Source organism: Limulus polyphemus, unplaced genomic scaffold (assembly GCF_000517525.1).
Source record: "Limulus polyphemus unplaced genomic scaffold, Limulus_polyphemus-2.1.2 Scaffold1012, whole genome shotgun sequence".
NCBI lineage: Eukaryota > Metazoa > Arthropoda > Merostomata > Xiphosura > Limulidae > Limulus > Limulus polyphemus.
The window spans coordinates 30,746-43,904 of NW_013666622.1; the positions used below are offsets into that span (position 1 = coordinate 30,746).

At 33.8% G+C, this 13,159-nt stretch overlaps 1 protein-coding gene across 1 annotated transcript in view; it reads right to left on the bottom strand.

Annotated features, from left to right (window-relative positions):
- The window catches only part of LOC106461693 (major facilitator superfamily domain-containing protein 12-like), a 57,359-nt gene that overhangs the window by 30,105 nt on the left and 14,095 nt on the right, over positions 1-13,159 (bottom strand). The window lies entirely within an intron of this gene.

Below are 13,159 nucleotides of genomic sequence, written 5' to 3' on the forward strand. Positions count from 1 at the left end.
GTACGTAAACGTTTATGTTAGCCCCAGTATTGTTACGTAAAACTGAAATTTCAAGAAAACCTCCACACGCCTATAAATATAACCAACGTGACGCGTCAAAAGGAGAATATCTATCACTAGTTCGCTATAATCAGTATGCTATAAAACTTCGGAAGCTATAACTGTAATTGTTATAACGCTTACCAATAGGAAAACTTCAGATATTTGGTCAGGGACCTTTACAAAGTTCGAACATTACAAATCGTTTAACTTCAGTGGATTGTCATCGGACATTAGTATTTTTACAAAAACATTACCTAACGTCAGCTAGCTAGCCTCCTATTAGGTGAATTATATCTACATTAACTCGTAATTAACTCGCTCGTCGTGAACCCTTGATAAGACATCAAGGAAGTTCCAGACTATAAACTTCTGTTTATAAATCATTGTTTGTAATAACTATTTGTAATAAATGTTATTGTAAATTGTACTGTGTGTATATTAAAACGTATTAGTGTTAAAAAACTGTGTCTATCAATCTTGTTGGCAAATGTCATAAACTGACTATATATCGGCTTTTACTTAATTGCTAAATCCAACATACAATTTAACTACTAAATTTAAATTTATCAGTTAACTCAATTTCAGGCTATTTGAAATTCTAATACGTAACAATGCAATAATCTGTAAAAACGGATGGTATATTGAAGAGGGAACAAACAGTCGGATGAAAGAGGGTGAAGGATTACACAAGGAATCATAGTCAAGATAAACTTACTGCATTGTATCCTTGTTCAGTACACTAACGTCCGAAGATTTTTGCCAGAGTCCAATGCTGCCCTTCGCTGCTCCGAGCTTTCATAGTATTCACATAGTTCGCTTCACCATGCGCCATTACAGTACAGTATTTATCAAGACCTACCGTTCATCTCCTCTCCTCTGTATTAACAGAAGAATGTAAGCTATTTCTTAAATATCTCCCCCACAACCTGCAATTGATTATCTTCAATAAACGGTACCATGCTGGATTTTAGTCGAACCGCCTGATATGCTGGTTCATTTCCTAAAAATATCTTGTAGTTCCAGTTCATCTCTTACTTGCACAGAGCTTATAAGGTATACTAAATATTTTATTACGAGAAACCTACTTTGATACTATCAAGTTTAGGTACTTCTTGAAAGGGTAACAAAAAACGATTACAAGCTTAACACCGTAATAAGTTATTTTGTTATCCCTGTCGAAACGTTGTATACGTGTTACAGTACTAAACTTGTAGAAAAATTTTCATCCATACCCATTCAAGCCGTCTCTAAACTGTTATACTAAATGCTATCTTATTTTAAGGTTTGAGTTCACCTTCAACTAACTTTGTAAATCATACTACTCGCATTTTCTTGTTTAAAAATAAAAGTTTGAATTACACAAAGCACATTAGTTATCATTCTAATATTTAGTAGTCTATACACTCACCTAAGTCTACAACCTTTTAGTCAAAACTGTTCTCAGTAATACAAAGAAAGAACAATAACAAATCTACCACCAGCCAAAAGTGGTGACGCTGTTGTAACAGGGCCCGGCATGGCCAGGTGGTTAGGGCGCTTGACTCGCAATCTAAGGGTCGTGGGTTCGAATCCCCGCCACACCAAATATGCTCACCCTTTCAGCCGTGGGGGCGTTATAATGTGACGGTCAATCCCACTATTCGTTAGTAAAATAGTAGCCCAAGAGTTGGCGGTGGGTGGTGATGACTGGCTGCCTTCCCTCTAGTCTTAAACTGCTAAATTAAAGATGGCTAGCGCAGATAGTCCTCGTGTAGCTTTGCGTGAAATCCATAACAAACAAACTGTTATAACAAACAAACGAGAATATACAAACTTCAAACTCTTGTTGTAGATGGCCGCTACGAGATCTAATACAACTAATTCGAAAAAAAAAATCAATTCTTCAATATACAACAGAAGAAACTAGGTACATAAACAAATTTATACCAAAGTACCACCCCAAACGTCTATTCTACCTAAAATTCACAACCAAGGCTAATTTCCTCGGTACAAGTTAACATGCTACGTTTTGGCATATCTTGTAGATATAATATCACCTTTAGCAATATGCAGTAAAACTTCCTCATGTGCCAAAAACTTAGTTTACTTTGTAGATACTACAGAATCACCACAATAATATCACATGCTACAATACTCAGTTTTGATGTTTCCAAAATATTCACTAACGTATCATTGTAGGCTATGTTTCAATTTTACATGTTTCTGTTGCTTTTTGGCTAAAGGGAAGATTGGTGTCACGTGATGAACGCATGGTTTAACAACTAATTTTCTGAAGCTTTAGAACAGTTCGAGCTATATGAAAAGCAAGTTAGTCTAGACAATTATTAATTATTGAGTATTCATAATTTATATTGAGTTTCTGAAGTAGTGACATTATTACTTGATTGCGTTTGCTGGTCAGTTAGTTTAGTGCTGTGATTATTAAATTTGTGTTTTGACGAAAAAGTAAGAGAAAATTAGTAAATAAACAAAATTGTTTTAGTATCTGCTGTGAATTTATGTCTGTCAGTGAACATTAATATTACTAATTTATTGAAATTGTGGATAAAGAGGTAAAACAATTTTATTTATCATTACATGAGCTGAAAATTGCATTCTTTTTACTGAACAATTCAAAAGAACCCGTTACAGAGACAAACCGTTACAACGGTAGGCATGTTTTTAATCTCGATATTTCAAGAAATTCGTGTTATTGTATAGCCGGGAGGAAGTTTCATATGGTGGGTCATGATATTAATGCCTGGAACTTCCTCCAAAGTCTAGAAAACAATTTGAGCCTTATATATATATAAAAGGTGAGTTAAGTTGATTAAATGGGTCTAGTGGTTAACGAGCAATAAGATTTAGTCAGTTTTCGATTGTCAGCTAATTAGTTAGTTCATATGGAATTTCCGTTCAGACAAAGATTATTTGTAAAATTTAGCCTAGTAGTGAAGCGTTTGTTATGCTAACTGTGGAATTTGAAGTTCGATAAGTAAAACAGTTCTGTTATTGTTAACCGGACTAGCCTTTGTTTTATACTTTTAATCAAATAATCCGGGAAAAAAACCCGTCCACAAATATGAGTCTTTATAACACTTGTGACTGGAGTGTAATTATTTGTTAAATAAATCTAGAATGAACTTCAAGATAACAACACTTAATCGTAGCAATATCAAAAATTAGCTGGAAATCGTAAAACAATGGAAAGATAGAGTACAAAGATACAGAAAATTAAGAGAGAAATAATGATTAAAGAATAGTGTACAAAGTGAAACAAAAAACTAGAGAACTTTTACAGAAAAGATATAACAAGAGTCTAAAATACAAAAGGAAACCAGTGCCAGAGTAAAACATCTGGGTACTGAATTACAAAATACAACAATCAGAACTGCCTCTCGCTCTCTGAATGTGACAACCCATAGCAAACTATTTAATTAAGGAATTAAGTTTAGCTAAGAGTATTCCATCTGCTACAAATGAGAGAAGGAGCTCATTATTTAAAGACACAGTCCACTAGTCAGTGGGTTGATTATTGTGAAGTCTTGAAACATGTTAAATGATGGTGGTTCTACAATCTACAGCTTCCATTTTTCAATCTGTTCTGGTAATGAAGGTTGAAGCAAGACGGATTGATGCGAACAGTAAGTGGTCAAAAATTCCAGTAAGAAGAAAGTTAGAATTTATCCTCCCTGTGAGAAACTCCCATACACTTCATGTGTGGGTACTTGACATTGAGGACGAATACATAGTGAGAGTTCATTTTCACACAGAATCACGGATGGGAGTTTCGACTAGCTTCAAATAGTTTTACAGTTTGTTAGGAAATCCCTGTTGACTACACAAGAATTATAACACTAGAAGATTAACTACCAGTAACAAAGTATAGCGTATGTGACGGATTTATTATTATACATTTATTTTAATATCGATGCTTGTTTAAATTAAATTTGTATTTAGAAATGTACATAACTTATACCGTTAAATATGTATTGCGAAACTCTCGCCTATTCTCTAAAGTTGTAGAAGATTCTCGAGTAAGAATCCACAATATACGTGTAAACGCCAGTGTAGCGTGTTAGTATTGTAACGTAAGCTGAAGCTTCGAGAAACTATCCACACGTCTATAAATATAACCAACGTGACGCGCCAAAATATAGGATCTATTATTGGGTTGCTGTAATTGGTGTGCTATAAACTTCGTAAGCTATAACTATGATTAACGCTTATTTATCGGGAACTTCAGATATATTGACCAGGAACGTTTATAAATTTCGAACATTACAAATCATTTAACTTCAGTGAATTCACATCGGACATTAGTACTTTTACGAAAACATTACCTAACGTCAGCTAGCTAGCTCCCTATTAACGGAATTGTATCTACATCAACTCGAAATTAACTCGTTCATCGTGAACCTTCGATAAGACATCAAGGAAGTTACAGACTAGAAAGAGGACTTTATATTACTTGTAAGTTCGTAAAACTTACTTATTTGTAATAACTGTCATTGTAAATTGTATTATTGTTTGGGTATTAAAATATATCTATATTAAAAGAAAACTGTGTGTTTCAATCTTGTTGGAAAATATCATAAATTGAATATATATCTGCATTTATTTAACTTCTAAATATAAATTACAATGTAACTCAATTTCAGGCTATTTGAACTTCTAATACGTAACACATAATAGAGTCAAAGACGGGACATCCACAGATGTGAAAGATGCTCAGGCAAAAAAGTATTCACCTCATTATTAAGTCGATCGAGAATGATGTCAAATGAACCATCATGGAAAATAGTGACTCGTTACATCTCGCAGAAATCCCTGTGTATAGGGCACAGTGAGAGTATTTGTGCTTAGGATAAAGAGAGTTATGTCAAATGGGAACATGCCAGTGGATAAAAAATAACTTCCGTGATTACGACAATCAGACGTACTCTGTTACCTCTACAACTTTCCAATAGTTGGGCAATAAGGTGTTAAGAAGACACTGAAGAGGATAAGAGGCCTTGTCAACTGGGTTGTATGATAAAAGTATGTATTTGGTTGGTGAAAATCATGTGATCTATTTCTGAGTGAAAAGTCCCATAAATTAAATAACATGATGAACTAGAATATTATTGTGTCAACCCAGTTGCTGTTGATGTGTTTGGCCCTCCACCATAGAATAGCAATGGGAATAATTGCATTTTGATGGCGATTTACTAATTCACTCAATGGTCAGAAGTATATGCCGTTATTTAGTGATTAACAAAATTGGCAATAAAGCTGTTCAATTAATTTTTTAAAGATATGGTCTTTGATTCAGCTTTGTGTGTAAAGATATGTAAAATTACTAGGATTACAAACACCAGAACAACAACCCTTCATCCCTCTTCTGAAGAAACGACGAGAGATACAACTATGCATTTTTAAGTTCCTACAGTAAGATTGTGGTGATCTGATATCGATCACTGCTGTGGTTCGTATCTTATATGCTCAAAAGTCTACTTAATAATTAGTAATTAATTTTTATATATGTAACTGAATAATAGTAACAAACTTATTTTATCCTTTGGTTAATAATCTGCTACCGTTTTAAGGGAAGTCCCGACATTTGATCCTGGGTCTTATTAATGGAAGTCTGGTGCATTATCCACTGAACTGGGGTCTCTCCCATTAAAAGTTATAATACTTTCAAGAGTGGCATCTAGCTTTTTTCTGACTTCTATGCTGGGTCAAATGAGTGAGTTATCTACACAATAATATAAATTAAAAACTTCTGTACCAAAACAATCTACTCCAGACATAAACATAAATACCATCAGCAACAAAAATTCTTAGCTATGGGATCATCTCTATTACCAGCACTCGGTAGCCTTGATATGGAACATTTCAAAGTTAACACCCTCAAAACAATACGTTAGTAATATTGTCACACACACTGCTGACAAGATTCAATAATTTATGACACATCTAAACAAACGACATCCCCTGATACAATTCACAATAAAAATACAAAAGATGGCATGATAGTTACGAATACATAATTCAAGAAGTTTATAGAAAACGCAAAGGCATGGATAAATACCTAGACTTTAAATCAAACTACCCGAACAACGTAAGGACAAGCATCATATACTGTCTAGTTTCTAGAATTAACAAGATTTGTAATAATGAAGAGGCAAAGAAGGAAGGAAAACACACCACTACATTACTCTTTAACAATGGATAACTGGAACACTCAATAAAGTAAATACACTAAAAATGAACGGGAAGATAATTACAGACATATTTTCCTGAGTCACAGGTCTCTCTGAAAACGTAAAAAGGATATGTAAACAACAAGGTCAGAACAGTATTCAGAAGCCACAACACACTACGATCATAGTACGCCTTAAAATCCAATGAAGAAGAAATGCACCATTTAAAACATTCCCTGTGAATGTGAATTGCAAATCATTAAAGAAATAAAAATATCAACAAACGCTAGAATTCAGGAACATAACAGCTGTCTACGGCTCTGTAATACCCATCTGTCTCCAACAGACTATATGATAAACTGGAATAATAATAAGATAATAGCATATGAACCATGAATGTGAAAAAGAAAGATAGAAGAAGCTTTCTATATCCACCTAACTGATAACACACTCCGTCAACTTAGCATAGAAATTGGCAAAATCTGGCATTTCTTTTGAAAGCATTAAAATAATTAGATGATTCAAGTTCTAAATATTGGAGACCCCCAGTCGAGATGATTAGCGTACCTGACTTCAGTCAGCACCCACGATCGAATCACAGCTACTACCACCACATAAACTGCCTTTTTCAGGACTTCCTTGAAGGTGACGAAACATTGGTAGCCCACACATACGCTAAAACTAGTTAGTAATTAGTATCTAAACATTTATCCAAAAATTTACAATTATACATAGGTGATCATATAGGCTACTAACCGTGATAACGATGTACACTTTTATAAAATAGCGATTTATGTGGATAAACATCAAAGAACTTGAGATCAATATCCTTCACTCTAACTCGTGAATTATTGAACAGTAATGCATGACGCTAAAGGCAACACACCTGCATCAATGATATTTGGAAAAAAAAGTGAAAGTGCCATTGGATATTCCGTACACTCATGCTGAGGAGCAACACTCGGCACTCTTGCACAGAATATGTAACGAGATTGTGGAATGATATGGTTTAGTTGCACACACCATGTCACATTAATGGACTATCTCTAAAGTTAAGTACATGTTGGTAAGAACCCTAATGAAAATAATTAATAAAATTGTTTATAGAATCCAGTAAGACGAGTGGTCCAAACCAAAATTCACCCACTTTGATTGCTTTCGGAAGAAGGCTATCCAGTTTAGCTTCAAAAAAGACTTCATCAGAGGAAAATCAACCTTCTAAAGAGCTTAAGATTCCTACTGAGATCATTTACAATGTATCATAACAAAGATTCCCATGACCATCTACCTAAATAGAATTTCTTCAGTGACAAAATAATAAGTGATGATAAAGAACAGGAAGTTATCTTCATACTAAAAAGCCATAAAAGAAAACTACCATAACAATTCAATGACTGGGCAACTTATGCTGTTATATTAAAGTTTTTCTTCATTACCCATTCAAGCCGTCTCCAGCCATTATTAGTCTCAAAGTGGGTTCCTCGTCATCGAATAATAATGCTTAGGTTTATGAATATTTGTGTTGTTCACTATCAAGAGTTACTTTACTGTTAATTACGGAATTTTAAGTTTAAAATGCCATTATTTTTTCTTTGTAATAGAATTTTAAAGGCACAATCTAGGGAGGAACGGTGTATTTAATCTAAATATTTCCAGAAATTTCTATTGATGAGTGAGAAAATGAGTTTGACCTGACGTGATGGATGTAGCCTTCTCCAGAGTCCAAAGTGTAAGAAAACGTTTGAGTTATATATATATATATATAGAATCATTAAGTTTAATGATCGTGTTTTTTGCCATTTATGAGTTATCAATGCACGATTTACTTGTTTTATCTACTTCATTAAACCTATTAGTCAGTTACTTAGCTCAGTGCTATAAAGTTTGTGTTCGATAGCAAATAATGAGAAGGAATTAGACGAATGGAAGTTCGGTTTATTTGTAAATTTAGGCTTATCGGTGACCATTTGTAATGTTACTCGTGGAGCTTAAAGTCCAAGAAATATTTTTGTTATCAATAAGTGGACTTTTATTTGCATTACTCTTTTTTTAAAGATTAATCCAAAAAACATGATCAGTAATAGAAGCTATTACAACAGTACCGACTCTTGATACACTACAGGTACTCTTACAGCAGCTTAAAATGATAGAATTCTAAAAGATCTCGCCCAGTTGATAATATCCACAATAATATAACTCATAACCTTCTGTAACAACACTACTTACTTCTAACAAGAAGATCCATATTATGAACAAAAAAAGGTTAAGACATGGGTTCCTCCTTATCATTATTACTCAGTACTTCTACAAAGAGCATTTTAATACTGCCGCCCTAAAAAAAACAGCTCTAAGACACTTTTCGGATCAGATATGTGGATGATACATTCATAATATTGCCACACATTATAGAAAAGACTCAACAAATCATGAACCATATGAACAACAGCTTTCAGTGATACACTCCACAATACAAATAGAAAGTAAGAAACTCCCATTCATAGATGTGATGGTTACTAAGATACAACTCTTATACCACAGGATTTACAGGAAATCCATAGATACTGGTAAACACCTTAACTGTATATCAAACCACCCCAATGGTGTAAAGACGGGCTTTAGACTGTTTAATCTTCAGAGTGAACAATATTTGCAATTTGTAACATAGCACATGTTGAAACGAACTAAGGAAGCGCATAATTATAACCTTCCTTGACAAAAGATACCCAGAACAGTTGATAAAGAAGAGAACAGAAAACCTCAAGTATAAGCAGGAAGAAAATTAGACACTCGGTGAAACCTATGGTTAAAGGTATCTCTGAAAATTTCAGAGAATATGTAAACATCATACAGACAGAAAAGTATTCAGAAGTTACAACTCAATGCAACTACAGCTGTTATGCACCAAAATAATTAACGACTCACTGAAGAGCAAAATTGTTTACAATATACCTTTGGAATGTGGACTTTAATATATTAAATAAACAAAAAGGAAATAAAAATTAGAGTTTAGGAACATAATAGCCATACATAACTTGATTTCATTACCAATTAGCATAATCTCGTACTTAGAACAACTGTTAGTTTCACATTTCCATAACTCTTATACAACATATCTATATTTATGTATACTCATAAATTTGTTTCTTTTAATTGTCATGTAGCTGTTCTGCATATAGTTAATGATGATCTAGGAAGTCCAATGTGTGTCATAAACTTGCGCTAAACCTTAAGCATAGACAGGAGTTACATACTAACCGATTTTGTCATCATCATGACAAAACCTTGTCGAAACGTTATACATTTGCTGTTATGTTAAACTTATATTAACGTTTTTCTTCATTACCCGTTCAAGCCGTCTCCAAGCAATATTAGTCTCAAAGTGGATTCCTCGTCATCGAACGAGAATGGTGTTATAATGTATATGCTAATGTAGTATAATGCTATGATATTCATCAACATGGCTTGCAGAGAAAGAAATGACGCAAACAGTTGTTTAGCTACTGTACTGTGTTCTACAAGGAACACACAGCTTCCCAACCATCTGGAATCTCTAATTGACGCTCTTATTGATTGAAACTTGAGAAAGAAACATGAACTCGATGAGTTGCTCATAAAGTTTGATAATACGTTTATGAAATAAAATGGTTGATCCGGTTGGATGACAATCACACATCATAACATGTACAGGTGATGAAGTCCAGTAAAACTACTATGCAGGCGATTTTGGATTATCGGGTATGTTGCCAGCATTGAAATTGAAAGAGGTGTTCAAGAATGTGATAATACAACCTTTGGTTAGTCATCTCTTTAACTATAAAAAAAATCATTGAAGGATGTAACCAAATAGAAGTAGACAACTTACCTTGTAACTCTAATAACATTTAGTGTTTTTAAACATATCTTTCATAATCATATAGTTACAGAAAACTTAGTTGTCAAAGATGAAGAATTACAATCAATATTAAAGTAATGTACCAAATATAGAATTTTAAAATACAAAAAAAAATTAAATCTTAAAAGACTTGGAGAAAAATATTAATAATTATAATCTTAAAATAAGTAAACAATCTGCTGTGTTTCTTTTTTGAATGGAAATTATATTTTATTAATTTCATAAAGAATCGATTAAGAACCCTAAACTTATCTCGATATAAATTATACATTTCTTTCACTGTCTTTAAGACCCCCCAGTGGCACGACGGTATGTCTGCGGACTTATACTGCAAGAAATAGTGTTTCGATACTCGTGGTGGACAGAGCACAGATAGCCCTTTGTGTAGCTTAATAATAAAACAACAATGTCTTTAAAAATAAATTCATAAACAATATATTATTATCCCGATTGGTAAAACTGGTTGTATATTTGGTTTTGTGTGTAAAAAATTATATGCACAAATTTTACATATTGAAATTAATACTACATGTACTTTAAAGAAAAATGACGTTATTACCAATTTAAAGAAAGCTATTAAAAATGAAATATCCATATAGATTATTCTTGTACGAATTTACCATTTTTATATGCCATTCCAAAATTGCATAAAAATCTGTAAAGTTCAGATTTATTACTAACTATTTAAAAACAGTTATTATATCTGTCTCCAGAGGATTTAACACAATTCTAGACGTATTATTTGAAAAGATAAAAACACAGTCTTCAAATAACCAGAATAATTACTTTTGATTATTAAAAATAACATTCCAGTTTTGGAGTGTTTAAATAATTTAAATTCTTCAAAACTGCCAGTTCTATTTTTACATATGACTTTACTAAAATGGACCTAAAAGATTTAATCAGGGTTTTCAATGATTTGTTTGATAACTTTATAAATAATGAAATAACTATACCCAAATTAACGAACAAGTGTATAAGCAAACGATGGGTATTCCAATGGGAACGAACTTCTTTTCAAATATGGCCAATTTGTATTTGTTCTTTTATAAAAACTCATTTATGAAGTAGACTTTAACTCCTAACCTATACATATCCCTGTCCCACCAAACATGCGCGCTATTTCAGCCGTAGGGACGCTATAATGTAACGGTCAATCCCACAATTCGTTGGTAAAAGAGTAGCCTTAGAATTGGCGGTGGGTGGTGATGACTAGTTGCCTTCACTCAAGTCTTTCACTGCTAAATTGGGAACGGCTAGCGCAGATAGCCCTCGTGTAGCTTTGCACGAAATTCAAAACAAACAAACAAACTTATGCATTTACTCTTTCTGTTACATAGATTACTTAATACCTATAAATGATATGAATTTCACACCAAGCTTGATATGTACAACAGAACTTGCAATAGAAAGAAGTAATAATAATAATGAGGTCCATGCTAATTGTTTATATTTGGACAGTGTGGTTGAATATTTTTGATAAAAAAGGGAATTTAATTTTCCCATCCTTGGTCTACCCACACCTAACAGTGTTATTCCGTGTATCATGTTAAAAGGTATTATTATATCTCAACTGAAAAGATTTTAATAGTCTGTAATAACTATATTTATTTCTTAATCAATACAAAAATATTTTAGAATCTAAGCTTTCGATGAAGGAAAATACCTTATAAAAATAAAACAGAGAGGGCGTTAGTTACTTTGATTTATACGTAACAATTTTTCAGTATAACCGAGACGGAAAGACTAACTTCAATTAGCTGGGCTTGTCTCGGCGTTCCCGTGTTATATTTGAATAAATCTTGAAGAGAAAGGGAGGAGGTTGGAAGTAAGAACTATATAAAAACTTTTAAAGTAGGGTTTATAGTTATATTTAATATCTTATAGTTTTGTTGGGTGGAGGTAGGGAGTTTAATAAGTAAAAATATTAGGGTGGTTTCATTTCTACTATAAGAAATTTAAGGGCAACTGCCTTCCTACAACTGGAAATAGACAGTGAAAGGCAGTAGAAGCCGTGATGTTGTGGGTGTAAGCACTCAGCTTTGTACCCATATTTGATTTACCATGACGGCTGACTAGATTAACATTAGCGTTAGGATTTTGAACGCATTTGGGTGCTATTGTCACAGACATTATCCGCTATGACAATAAGTTGACAACCTGCATCGATATTTCACCACAGTTAATCTATCATCACCTTCGTTAACTTGGGCGAAATGTTGACACATGTATATCAATTTATCTTTCATACCATTTGAAGATACACTGAGCGGTCACAAGTAAATAGACACTTAATTTTTCGTCATTTAACTGATTTATGCTAACTAATTTGTGTTCACAGAACACTATATAAATCAAAATGGCCCGCACACTAATTATCTTGTGCTACAACATGCCTAGAACTCAAGATTCTCTCGAACTGTCAGATTTTGTTAGAGGAAGGATAGTTGGTCAAGAAGATGGTGGAATAAGTCAGCGGCAAATTTCGCAGAATTTGGGAATCCCGCTTTCGACAGTCAAAAGAATCATCGTGCAGTTCAGGAAACATGGCAAGGAAACAACTGAGCAGCGTACGGGTCGTCCTGGTCCATGGAGAGGACAAAAAGGGCTGTCAAGAGGAGCATCGAAATGGATTTCAGATTAACGACTGCAGAAGTGGCCAAAGTTGATGGGCCCGAAATCTATTCAACGAATTCTCCACAGATTGGGTTATTGTTGCAGAGCAGCTAGACAGAAGCCCTTATTAAGACCTGCCAACATAGTCAGACGAAAGAAGTGGGCAAGTGATATGATGACCAAGCCTCTGGACTTTTGGAAGACCGTATTGTTCTCAGACGAATCAAGATTCGCTCAATTTTCGGACAGTGGAAGGATATGGGTATGGCAAATGCCTCACCAAGAGTTTTGGCTCAACAGATTGCAGCTAACTTTGAAGCATGGTGGTTTCAGTGTGATGGTTTGGGGAGCTGTTTGGGTTGGTGGGAGATCGAGCTTAGTGGAGTGCGTTGGCAACATAAAGTTTGCGAAATACGTCGAAATATTGGAAGAAGGACTCTTG